Source organism: Trachurus trachurus, assembly GCF_905171665.1.
Source record: "Trachurus trachurus genome assembly, chromosome: 4".
In the NCBI taxonomy this organism is placed as follows: Eukaryota; Metazoa; Chordata; class Actinopteri; order Carangiformes; family Carangidae; genus Trachurus; species Trachurus trachurus.
Window position 1 is genome coordinate 6714756 of NC_139898.1, and position 11444 is coordinate 6726199.

Below are 11444 nucleotides of genomic sequence, written 5' to 3' on the forward strand. Positions count from 1 at the left end.
ATCTGTGTGAAATGTTGTTGTTTACACTCTGGTTTGTAGATACGATGTGTCACCTCTCCCATCTACTGAATGACCTCATCAGGGCAGTGCCACTTGGGCTCCAGTAATATGTTTTCTGATGATGGCAAAAGCAGCCGGGGCAGAGCTCCACTTCACGGCTGAACAATCATGCCATTCATTCTGTTGAGCCGGTTTCAGCAGATTCCCCCAAACCATGTCTGTGGTTCTCATGAGCCACCCCCACATCCTCAGGACAAAAGAGATAACTAGTCTTTGATGGATCAGACACCTCCCACATCTCATCTGTAACAAGCTCTCTGGGAATACTAGCGTGAGTGATGTAATCAAGCACAGTGGGGATACTGGTTTAGTTGTTGCCTCTTTAGGGGATACAGGCTTTGGGTATAGTGTAGCATAGTTTCAAAACTGACTTGTTCCTTGCCTGACTCCTTTCTACATGACCACCCCAATTTGCCCCCCGGCAAGATTCCAATCAATCAATCAATCAACAATATCTACTCCATCCCATTCAAAATGGGCGGAAATGACAGGCAGTGGAATGAGGGGTGCAGGAGTTGTGTGTTTTCTTATAGTGAGCTGCCACTCAGGGCATGCCTCAGTGTTTGTATTGTACTTCACTATACATGGCTTCAGCCCAGCAAATACAGGACTGTTTACCGGAAAATGAGGATGTCTGGTCACATTTAAAACTGGCTCCACATTTTACAACAGTAAAATACAGATAATGAGGTGATAAATTAACATTCTAATAATGTAAGGCTGGTGGTGTAATAAATGTAGTCACTGGCTGGTAAGTTTAATGCAGATTACTGGCATTCTTTGACACTGATGGTAGAAAAGCTCTTGATGTCTCTTCCTGGTGATATGATGACCAATCAGGTCCAACCAGGAGCTGAGTGACGAATACTGCTGTTACCTCTTAAATTAACTTTACATACTATTTAGTAAAAACTGAAAACTGACTGTTAAGATTTTGAAACAGTTGTTATTCTAGTAACTTTCATGTGTTTTATATATGATAACGGCAACATAGAAATAGTCTTGAGCATGTTGCTACTGTTAAAATTCATATCAGATATCTTCCATGAAAACCACCAACAAAGCAAAGTCTTATTAATAACCTTATCTCCATAATAAAAAATATGCATTCATTTCAACACATGACTACACTGTAAAAATATAGACTGGGTTGATATAGAAGAATCGTACTTGATTGCCACAAAAAAGGTTTGCATAATAAAGAGATATAGTTTGATCTCCACTATCATTTTTAGTAACAAGTATATGAATTATGATTAGTATGATTAAAATAATATTTCATAGGTGAGCATATTGAAACAATCCACTCCTCATATATGTGATATTGCCAAACCCAGGCTCTTTAAACCCAGGTGAACCTGCTAATAAAAGCCACTTCTCACTTGTCCCCTAAAGAAAAGAAAAAAAGACGGACATAGCCTCAGTGACTCAGCGTTGGTGTAAATCCCAGTCTAGTCCTCGGTCCTCATCTTGCTTGTCTGTGGCAGCTTTAATTCCTCCTCTTCCTTCTCTGGCCTTTTATCTCCACACTCACATGAAACGCAGAGTCTGTGGTTTCCAAGCCCAAGGGCACATCAGCACTATCTTCCCCCAGCAGCCTGCCATCCAGAGAGAGAGGAGCATAAACCCGGACCTCTCCTGAGATTACACACAATTAGACAAACACTTGCTCTGCTGCACTGCTCTGTGTGTGTGTGCCTGTGTGTACGTTGTGTGTCTTCAGTCCTGAGAGTACAGTGTGTATGTGCCTGGATATGAAGTTCTTGCACCTGTGCTGACTGCAGTCAAACAAAACAATGAGGATAAATCATAAGAAAGTGGAATGAATCATATTTTCTTCACTTATGGTTAACAATAAATGACCTTTAAATTCTAATAAACCAATATGCTAAGTCACATAATGTGAGCTCTGTGTTTTAATGCATCTTTTCAGAAACTATCACTTAAGATTCTGTATAGGGCAGGAAAATATGTGAGTTCTGCAGACTATCCTATAAAAGGACAATAGGAAAACACTGAGGTTAAATACACAAGGAAACAAGACACAGGTGTGGTGATCAAACACAGGTGAGACACATGAGGTAATCAGAGGAGGGCAAGCACAGGAAGACAAGACAGGAGCTTCAAAATAAAACAGGAACTAAACAGGGGACGAGACACAAACCATGACAAACACAAATAATGGACCATAAAACATGCTAAAATATATAAATATGCCAAAATGAAAAATAAATAAAAAATATTGCCAAAAAAAATAAAATAAGGGTTAAAATATGTGAAAAAAATAGCCAATATTCTCCCCCTCTGGAAACACCCCCAGTGTGTCTACTGAAAGCTCTGACACCTCACCTGGTGTTAGGATGGTTCTCCATCTCTGTCAGTTACTTTATGTTAAATGATTTCACCCAGAAACCATATCAGCAAAATTCAGTCAGATGTCTGAGCCACCAGAACCAGAGTCATATTCTTGGCTAGAGGAAAAAACGTTCCCTTCTGCCTGCAACAGATTGGAAAGTTTTTCCTGTAACAAATTAAAATTTCTGACTGCAGAGGCGGTTTTTGGTCATGAGCATGATCTTAGCATTTTACAAAAGCAATCCACTTCCTCCTCTTCTTATCATCTCTCTAAAAATATCAGCAAATCAGTTAGTACTGTTGGATCCAGAGCAGACACACTGTAGGGAGAGAAAGCAGAGCTGACCAATGATTCAACAAACTGACTAGTAACTCAAAACAAGCTGGAAACCCACTGATGCTAGTGCTTTGGAAAGTTTGGAAATGTTATTTCAGTCAATTATTTCTCCCCTTTCATAATACCAATTGGTGTTGTATTTGATATGATTGGAAAGCCTGATTAGTCACCTTTACAACGGGGTACAACTTGTAAGGATTGTGCATCGGTGGAATGAGCAACAAAACTAAACGGGGGTAGTGCCCCCCAAAATTGTATATTGTGTTGTGTTGTGGAGAGGATGGTTGGTGTTGTCCTGCTTCCTACACTGCAGGTGTGTCTCAACAACAGTCCTGAGTGTCCCTCTCAGCCCCGTTTTTAACCAGCTTGTCCAGGCTCCTTGTGTTCAGGTCAGACCTGCTGCTGCTCCAGCAGACTGCAGCATTAAACAGTCCACTGACCACTGACCGATGAGACATGCAGCGTTTGATGTAAAGGAAAAAGGGTCATGGACCCAACACTGATACTTTGTTGATCCTCCCATCATCAAACAGAGACCATATGATCCTTTTCTAACAATCACACCTGCTTTAAGTAGAGTTATTTATAACTAGACCATGGCTCAAATGATCAGCTCAATGAATGGACACCAGGCCACCTGAAGAGGCCAAAAAGACTTCATGTGTTGATAACTGACTGTTACTTAAAAAGGAAAAGTGACACCAAAGAGACTAACTCTTATCAGAAAGGTGTGAACTCTTTGTCTCACACATTAACACACATACAAACTAGTCTCCCTCTGTCCCTCTTTAGATAACAGTTTTAAACTAGAACATTCTTCACAGACACATCTGAGTGAAATAAGATATCAAACTGTGGTGTTTATCTGTGCTATAGACCCTTTCAGAGAGTATAAACAAAGACAGGTGTGGCTCATTAGAAAACGCTCTGCTACACTAAATGGAATGGAGCCTTAATTAGTATCCTTGGTAACACCTGTATTTGTTTATACTCTCTGAAACGGTCTATTAGGTATATGGTGTTTCATTCAAATTTTTTGGTGGAAGATGGATGTGCAAGTTTAATAACTTTGGATTAAACAATTTTAAACGCCCTTAGAGAATGTGCTGAAACAAAGGAGAAGATGGTTAATACACTCTCTGGACCTGCGCGCCTCCCTTAAAAAATCCCATAACAAGAACGTTTATTTCTTTTAAATAAAAATAAGTAATCTGTACGGAGGTAGATGACACCTTCAACTGGAACAGCACTTGGACTGAGACTGATGACATATCACGAGTCACAAGAGCACAAGTACAGAGAAGAGAGAAGGCAGATTGGAAAACAGCTGAGGGCAGCGTGACATAAGCACTTTTCCCTCAACAATAACTAATCACTTGTCAAAGATCCCAGGATTATCCTGAATGCACCAAGGACCAAAACGTTCTGCTCCCCTATTAGTGCAACGAGTTCCAGTCTCTGTCAATAGGATTTACACCCATGAAACAGATACAATACTGAAGGTGAACAGGCCTCAGAGGCCACAAGAGGGCAGTGAGTGACATGAGAGACGCAAACAGGCATCAGATAATTTATGGGGCAGAACAGTGTTTTGAATGTTGTGGTTTTCTCTATTTAGTTAATTTCCTGTTTTATTTTGAAAGTGCTTCTCTTGTGTGCCCTTGGTAAGTTTCACTTCCTGTCTTTGTCTTACGTTTCCTTTCCCTCCATGTTGTGCGTATGTGCAGCCCTAATGTGTCTCACCTGTGTTCAACCACCCTTGCCTCTCTTGTGTATCTAAATGTGCGCCTGACTTCACCTGAGCTGATGGTCACTGAAAGCTGAAATCAAATTTGCAGCAGGAGATTGTTCACACAATTTACTGTGGAAAAATTAAAGAGCTCCTCTGCCTTTATAGATATGTGATTATGTGTGACCCATGTGTCTCTGCTGCACACGGTTTACTCACCCAAACCACCGTGGTTCCAAATCATGTTCAAGCCAGACAGCAGGATATTTGACACATCAAATTAAATCTGAGTAATGTTTTATGAAAACATGGAGGACGATGGGTTCAGGTACATGGGGGGGAAACTCACACATGGATGCCTGCTGGAAGAACACTCAGAGGGAAATAAGCTGAATTGCTTTCTGTGTTATGTTGAACCGCAGACTTGTCAATATGCAAATGTACATATGGTTGCTACGTGAAATCTATATACACACTAAGTATACACAGTATTGTGCAATGGTTTGGTCAAATGTGTAAAGTAAGAATACAGTACTATCAGGGAGGTGTCTGATTGGCCCCAAATTTATTCTCAATGAACCCAAACATACAGACATCGTCATTAAACATATTATGGAGATATCACTTTTTGAAGGCTCTTTAACATATATTTAAGTGTTTGTCTTGCCTTCCGGCCCCCAAAATGTGAGAATTGTCAAAAATTGTCAGGCTCCCTATAGGTTGAAATTCATGTGGTTTTACAAGCTGTTCCCTCAGTTGAGTGACAATGATGTCATGATGTTATTAGTTTAGGAATTTGCATAATTGACCATATTCACAGCGATGCCATCTTTCCATATACATTATCACTCTGGGTGGGTAAACAAACCATATAACTGCTGCATCTCTGGCTGCAAGCTGTACAAACGTACAAAGTCTGATAAACTGCTTTCCTTTCACCACTTCCCGGTTGATTCAGATTTAAGGAAGGTATGGGTTGTTAACGTCCGAAAGGACATCGGGCCATATTTTAAAGTAAAACCACGTTTGGGTTAAACTGATTTGAATTAAGGGGGCATTAGCTGCAACTGCTAACATTAACGGTAACGTTATGTGACGGTGTTGAATCTTCCCACTCCGAGTGACGATGTAAGCAAAGGCGACACTGTGAAATAAGTAACCACCCCTACCTGTGAGTACTGGTACTGGTAGATGGGGCAGGGAGTGCTCATCACCTTTCTACTGCACTTAAATGCACTTTGGTATTAAGGGTTACTTATTTATTTTTTTCATTTTTTATTTTTTCAATTCTTGCAGCACTATGCATTTTAATGCATTGTGTAGACTGTTTACATTTTTACTATGCGCAGAGCATTATGCATTATTATTATAACAGTAATTTATTAGTAGTAGTATGTTTTTATTATTCGTGTATGTATTACTGCACTATGTTGTGGCTAGTGACATGTTGATGTCTTTGATGCTGTCTTTTGTCTATTATGTTTGTAATGCTTACTGCAAATCCAATTTCCCTGAACTGAACTGAACTGAACTATATACGATTAGGTTGTAGTTACATACCGTACATATGTCTATGTTTGTGCAGGTTCCTCATTGCATAGCAGGCACAGGTTCGACTTTCAGAAAAAGGCTGCAAGAGAACAAAGAACAGACTTCAAGTGACACTAAAATCCAATTAAACCCATCATTAGGGTTAGGGTTACAATTCATATTGTATTATGTGACATCCTTGTGATGTGTGTGTATGATACACTGGCTGTTTGCAGTTCCCATGTCATCTTTTGTATGTACACCATGTGTGAAGTTGCTGTACCTCTCAGTGTGTCCACTGCCTCCAGCAGAGCACAGAACACAGTGTCTCTCTCTCTCCACCCTGCCTATGTGACATTTTGACTGATGGAAATACTTCTAGGTGACATTTCTACTTTTTGTTAAAGTTATTATCTATCTTTTGTCTGAACAAGAAAAAAAACTCTGTAGCTCAAACTTTATAATGTGAGCACTGACTGCAGTAATAATCAGGTTGTTAGGTGACAAATGGGCTGTGTCCCACCACTGCTGCTCTAACTGATATCATACATTCAAATGAATTGTACAGATAACTTATTTCTTCCATCACTGCCTGCGTCTCACTCTGACTGCAGAGTTTTTAGAAACTGACAAGCTGCTTTCTCTGGATAGAAACTGCATATCAGTGCAACTTTCTCCTGATACTCAGTAGCTTTCAACTTGATCGTTTTTTATTCCGAATGCAGCCAAAATGTCCTGAGGCGTTGTTTTCCTCCAAGCCACAGAAAAACCAATAAGCTGCTGTGTAGAGTATAGCTCAGATGATGTTGTTGTAGAGATGTGTGCTCTAAATTCAGTCTTTGACCTTCTCTGGTCTGCTGGTTTCATAACTTCACATCTGTTCCAGGATTATTGGAGTGAAACAGTGGTTTGGGATCTTTTTCATAATCACCAAATATGAGAGCATATTCATCCATTGGCTGTATCACTTATCAGTGCAGGGCTGCAGAGGAGAGGCCCAGCTGCCTGGCCTCCCAGCACGTCCACTCCCAGAGGCTCCACTCCCGAGCATCCCGGCTGACACCGTCCCTGTTCCAGCACTTCCTCCAGCTGCAGCACTCCGACCACCCAGTGTACCCTTTCCCTGAATTCCCAATGATCCCAGTACTCTCTGAGCTCCCAGACCTCCCCTCCCTTGATACCCTTTTCCTAGAGTCCCAGTGTTCCCCACTCTCTGATTCCCCCAAACCCCCAGAGCTCCTGCTCTCTGACTCCTCCGTCCTGCCTGAGCTCCCCAGACGCTCCGAGCTCCCAGTGATCTCTGCTCAGGCTCCGTGGTTTTTGTGTTCCGGTTAAATGTCCTGTTTTATTTTGAAATTTCCTGTGTCCGGTTCTTTGTGTGCTTGTGATTTTCCTCACCCCTGTATCATATTTTCCTCGTGTATTTGACTTCAGTGTTTTACTCAGTCTTTGGTCAGATCGTCCTGTGGTCATGTGTGTTTCCTGTGACTTCAGTATCTTCCTTCCATGTCTGCATTTGGATCCTGCTGAGAACCGAATTTGTGACAATTACCAGCTGTGGTGTAAATTTCCTGACTCTCCAGGGCTGGCTGGCAGAGCCTGCTTCCTCCTGTCGTCATTATCTCAGAAACAACACAGGCTGTTGTTTTTATTTTTTTTATTTTTTTTATTTTACTTTATTCGTTTAAGGTGTTCAGTATTATTCATGTTTAAAAGCACCACACCTTTTGTTGAACCAGATATTTGCTTCAAACTAATTGCCTCAGAACTCAGTGGTTGCAGGCTATTGTTCTGTTAAAGGGGACCTATTATGCTTTTCCAGCTTTTCAGACTTTTATATATGTTTAAAATGTTGGATAATGGTTCTAGAGGCTAGTGGAAGTGTCATATCCTGAGGTTAATGCATTTGGAGGTAAACCCTGCTAGATAATTGGGATTTCTCTGCACACCTGTTACACTCGGTTGCGCTGAGTTTTTTTTGACATGAGCTCGCGTCTACGTCGATGCGTGCCGGACTCCCCTACATGGTCATGCCGAGGTCTCTGCTCCAGCCGGCCCCGCCTCCTCCCATGCTGCTCTGTTGTGCCTGGTGTCACAGCGGAGAGCGGAGCGGACTACTTCCTGCTTCTTCCCTGCCTGTTTTAGCGCTGTAGCGTCACTTTACTAAGTTTTATTTAGAAGTTTACGCCGACGTTTCATGTAAGTGAAGCTGTACCTGTGTGAGGAGCGACATACCGCCGGGGCGACGTTGTTCGCCGGACCGACGTAACGCTGGACCGCCGGAGCACCGGAGCTCCGGAGCTGCAGCGGCTCCTCACACAGGCAGAGCCCGTCTGCAGGCCTCCTTGGCCGGGCAGGCGTCAGTGCTCATCGCGGTAGAGAAAACCATCGCTAATAAACATACCCGCAGGTTTTTTAGACGTTTACCGCCGTGTGGTTAGTCTATTTAGCAGAATGTTGGTCTCATTGATGAAATCTTGTGGCAGTTGAATTAGTTTGAATGAAAAGTGAAGCTGTGAGAAGGAGGAGGAGAGGAGCAGTGCTGCTGTAGTCTATGTGCACAAATCACCATATTTACATCAATAAATAACTGTTTTACAATGAACTGACCAGTCTGCATATATTTTTAATTTATTTTATATATTTATTTTTGCATTTTTATATTACATGTTACATGGTTACAGTAGCCTACATGGCAAAGACTACTCCATACCATCTTTGGTTAGGGTGAGACTAGGTCATGGGCACATTTCATTACACAATGTAGACTGGTCAGATACATACTGGAGATCTGGCAATTTGCCTACTGCAGATTTAGCTTTTGTTTGCATACTACATTTTGGCCAAATCAGTATAGGTACTAGTAGTAGACATCGTCATGGTAACGCAATGCTGAGGGAGTGGTTCATTTGCATTTAAAGGGAGGGGCCACTGAAACAGACCGTTTTGCAGAGCCCTGTTTTTGAGAATGCTGTGATGTTTGATCTTTGGGGTATTTTGACCGAAGCACGTCACAGACATGTCTTTAAGACACCCAGGAACTATTTTAGTTGGTGCAAAAAGGAGCATAATAGGTCCCCTTTAATGTTAGATATTGTGAACAGAGGCTTATGTTATCGATCAAACTGCTCCACACAACGGGCTGGTGGATTTTTTTTTTTTTTTTTGGTAGAGGAGATGAATGCAACAAACACAGAGCAGCCCACAAACAGCAATGAAGAAGTTCAAACCAGGTGGTAGGATGGGAGTTAATAAGTGTTTATAACTATTGTTGCTGCTATTGGAAGAAGGATTAAGTGACATTGTGAAATCATTTTCAAAAATGAATCAAGTTTACAAACTAGAATAATAATTCGTGCACATCATGAACCTGCATCCATTTCATTTTATTTTATTTTCATTTATTCATTTATTTGTAATGGGACTCTCCATATTCATAAACATACAAAATTAATCAATTTGTTTTAAATATGCCAGATTTAGCTCAAGAGCTAATTTCCAAAAGTCCTCAGATCCCCACCACCTCTATTCAGTCCACAATGGTGGACAGCAGGACTGTGGGGGTTGACCATATCACAACTACTACTTACTAATTTTAATAATTTATTAAAAGGTGACTTTATCCTCAACCAAAGTCATTATCTGATAGGATATGTGCAAGTATCACTTCCATGTGCTTTATACAGGACTGACATTTATCAGCCATCTTCTGCCTTTGCTCTGTTTCCTGTAAGAACATGAGACCCTGTAAGTACAGATAACAATCTTCAAATCAATCATACTTGTCAGCCGGTTATTATCTCTTTTAACCTGAGATAATAACCAGCCGAGTGAAGTGGGGAGAAACACGTCAAACATTTTTTAACATGCAACTTAGTGAAAACAGTATTGCTTTGCATCATCTGTGGCCAAAAAAAGGAAGTCTTTGTGGATAATTATGGCAGAATAGTCCCACAGTCAATTGACCTACTAATGATTTTTTAAAGATTTCATCTCCCTAATCCCATCTCCCAAATTTAAACAGTTCTGCAGCGAAAAAATTCGAACTCAATTTATTCTAACTAACACCCAACTCTAATTCCCCACAACACCTAACTCCCACACAGCTCCGTGAAGCAGCAATTAGCAGCACCTCTGCCTGCTATTGGCTTAGTGAGAGCCGCTAGCAAAAAATGGGTTTTTATTTTTTCATACACTTCCACTGATTAGCCTGTCTAAATAAATCTAACTTTCAACTTCTAATATTAGTGTGGAAAGCCTCTATTTTTGTCATATCTTTATTCAAAATCTACTGTATTGTGCTGTGAGGTTCCAAAACTTGAAAGCACAAAATTGATGGGATAAGATGTTTCCACTAGAAAATACACTGTGACAACTTACCCTGTGATGTACACATCCATTTACATTTCTCTTTTAAATTGAGAAGCCAAAATCATGGTCATCAGACCAGATGCCCTGCACTGTGCTACATAAACAACAAAAACAAATGTTTTGTGTCACTAAAACTTGACTGTGAATCCATACAGCAGTGTTTTTCAACCTTGGGATCGGGACCCCACGGGTGATTGCCTGGAATTCAAATGAGGTCCCCTGAAATGTCTAGTAATTGAAAAAAAAAATATATATATATATATATATTTTTTTTTTAACTAATTATTATCCTTTTTAAAATTACGATTAAAAACACCACACACAATCTTAAAAAACTGTATTTTATACTTTCACTTTCTCGAATATAAATTAAGTTCAAATGCAGCATATAAAAATATGAGCTGGCACATCTTGATTGATGGTTGCGATCATGTGACTGCATGTGATCGTGGGGTGGCCAGAAATTTGTGATGTCAAAATGGGGTCACAAGCCAACAAAGGTTGGGAACCACTGCCATACAGGGTCCAGAAGTGTATAGGCTACAGTACATGCATAATTGCACATTCCCTTATAAGTGCAAAACTGTCACATGAAGGTGGAGGAACTATATTTTCACAACAGGCTCTCAGAGTTGACATGGTCACAGAGTTGTTAAAGATGATGTGAATTTTGAAGGCTTTCCACTGTTGCAAGTGTCCTCCAGCACAACAGTGGGCGCTTACAGCAAGTGCACTGAGAACCCATTGAGAGCAATTCAGAAAAGGTTGAAGATCAAAGATTTCAGTATGTTGTAAGTAAGTGTAGGCCTACAGTGCTTATTTATAGTTCAATGACACTACTGCTGCTGTCAAGCTGTAGGCTATTGTATGTAAATGAAAAGTATGCAAATCACTCTGCAGCAACGTGTCTATCCATACAGATTGTTTGAATTTGAATCCATAGTGTTACGTACTGGTCGGGGTTATAAGTGCTCACAAACAAATGAGTGTAAGGCCTTGTCCACACCAGCCTGGGTTATTTTGCAACTGTGAACATGTGTTCTGTTCTGTCAACAAGCAACC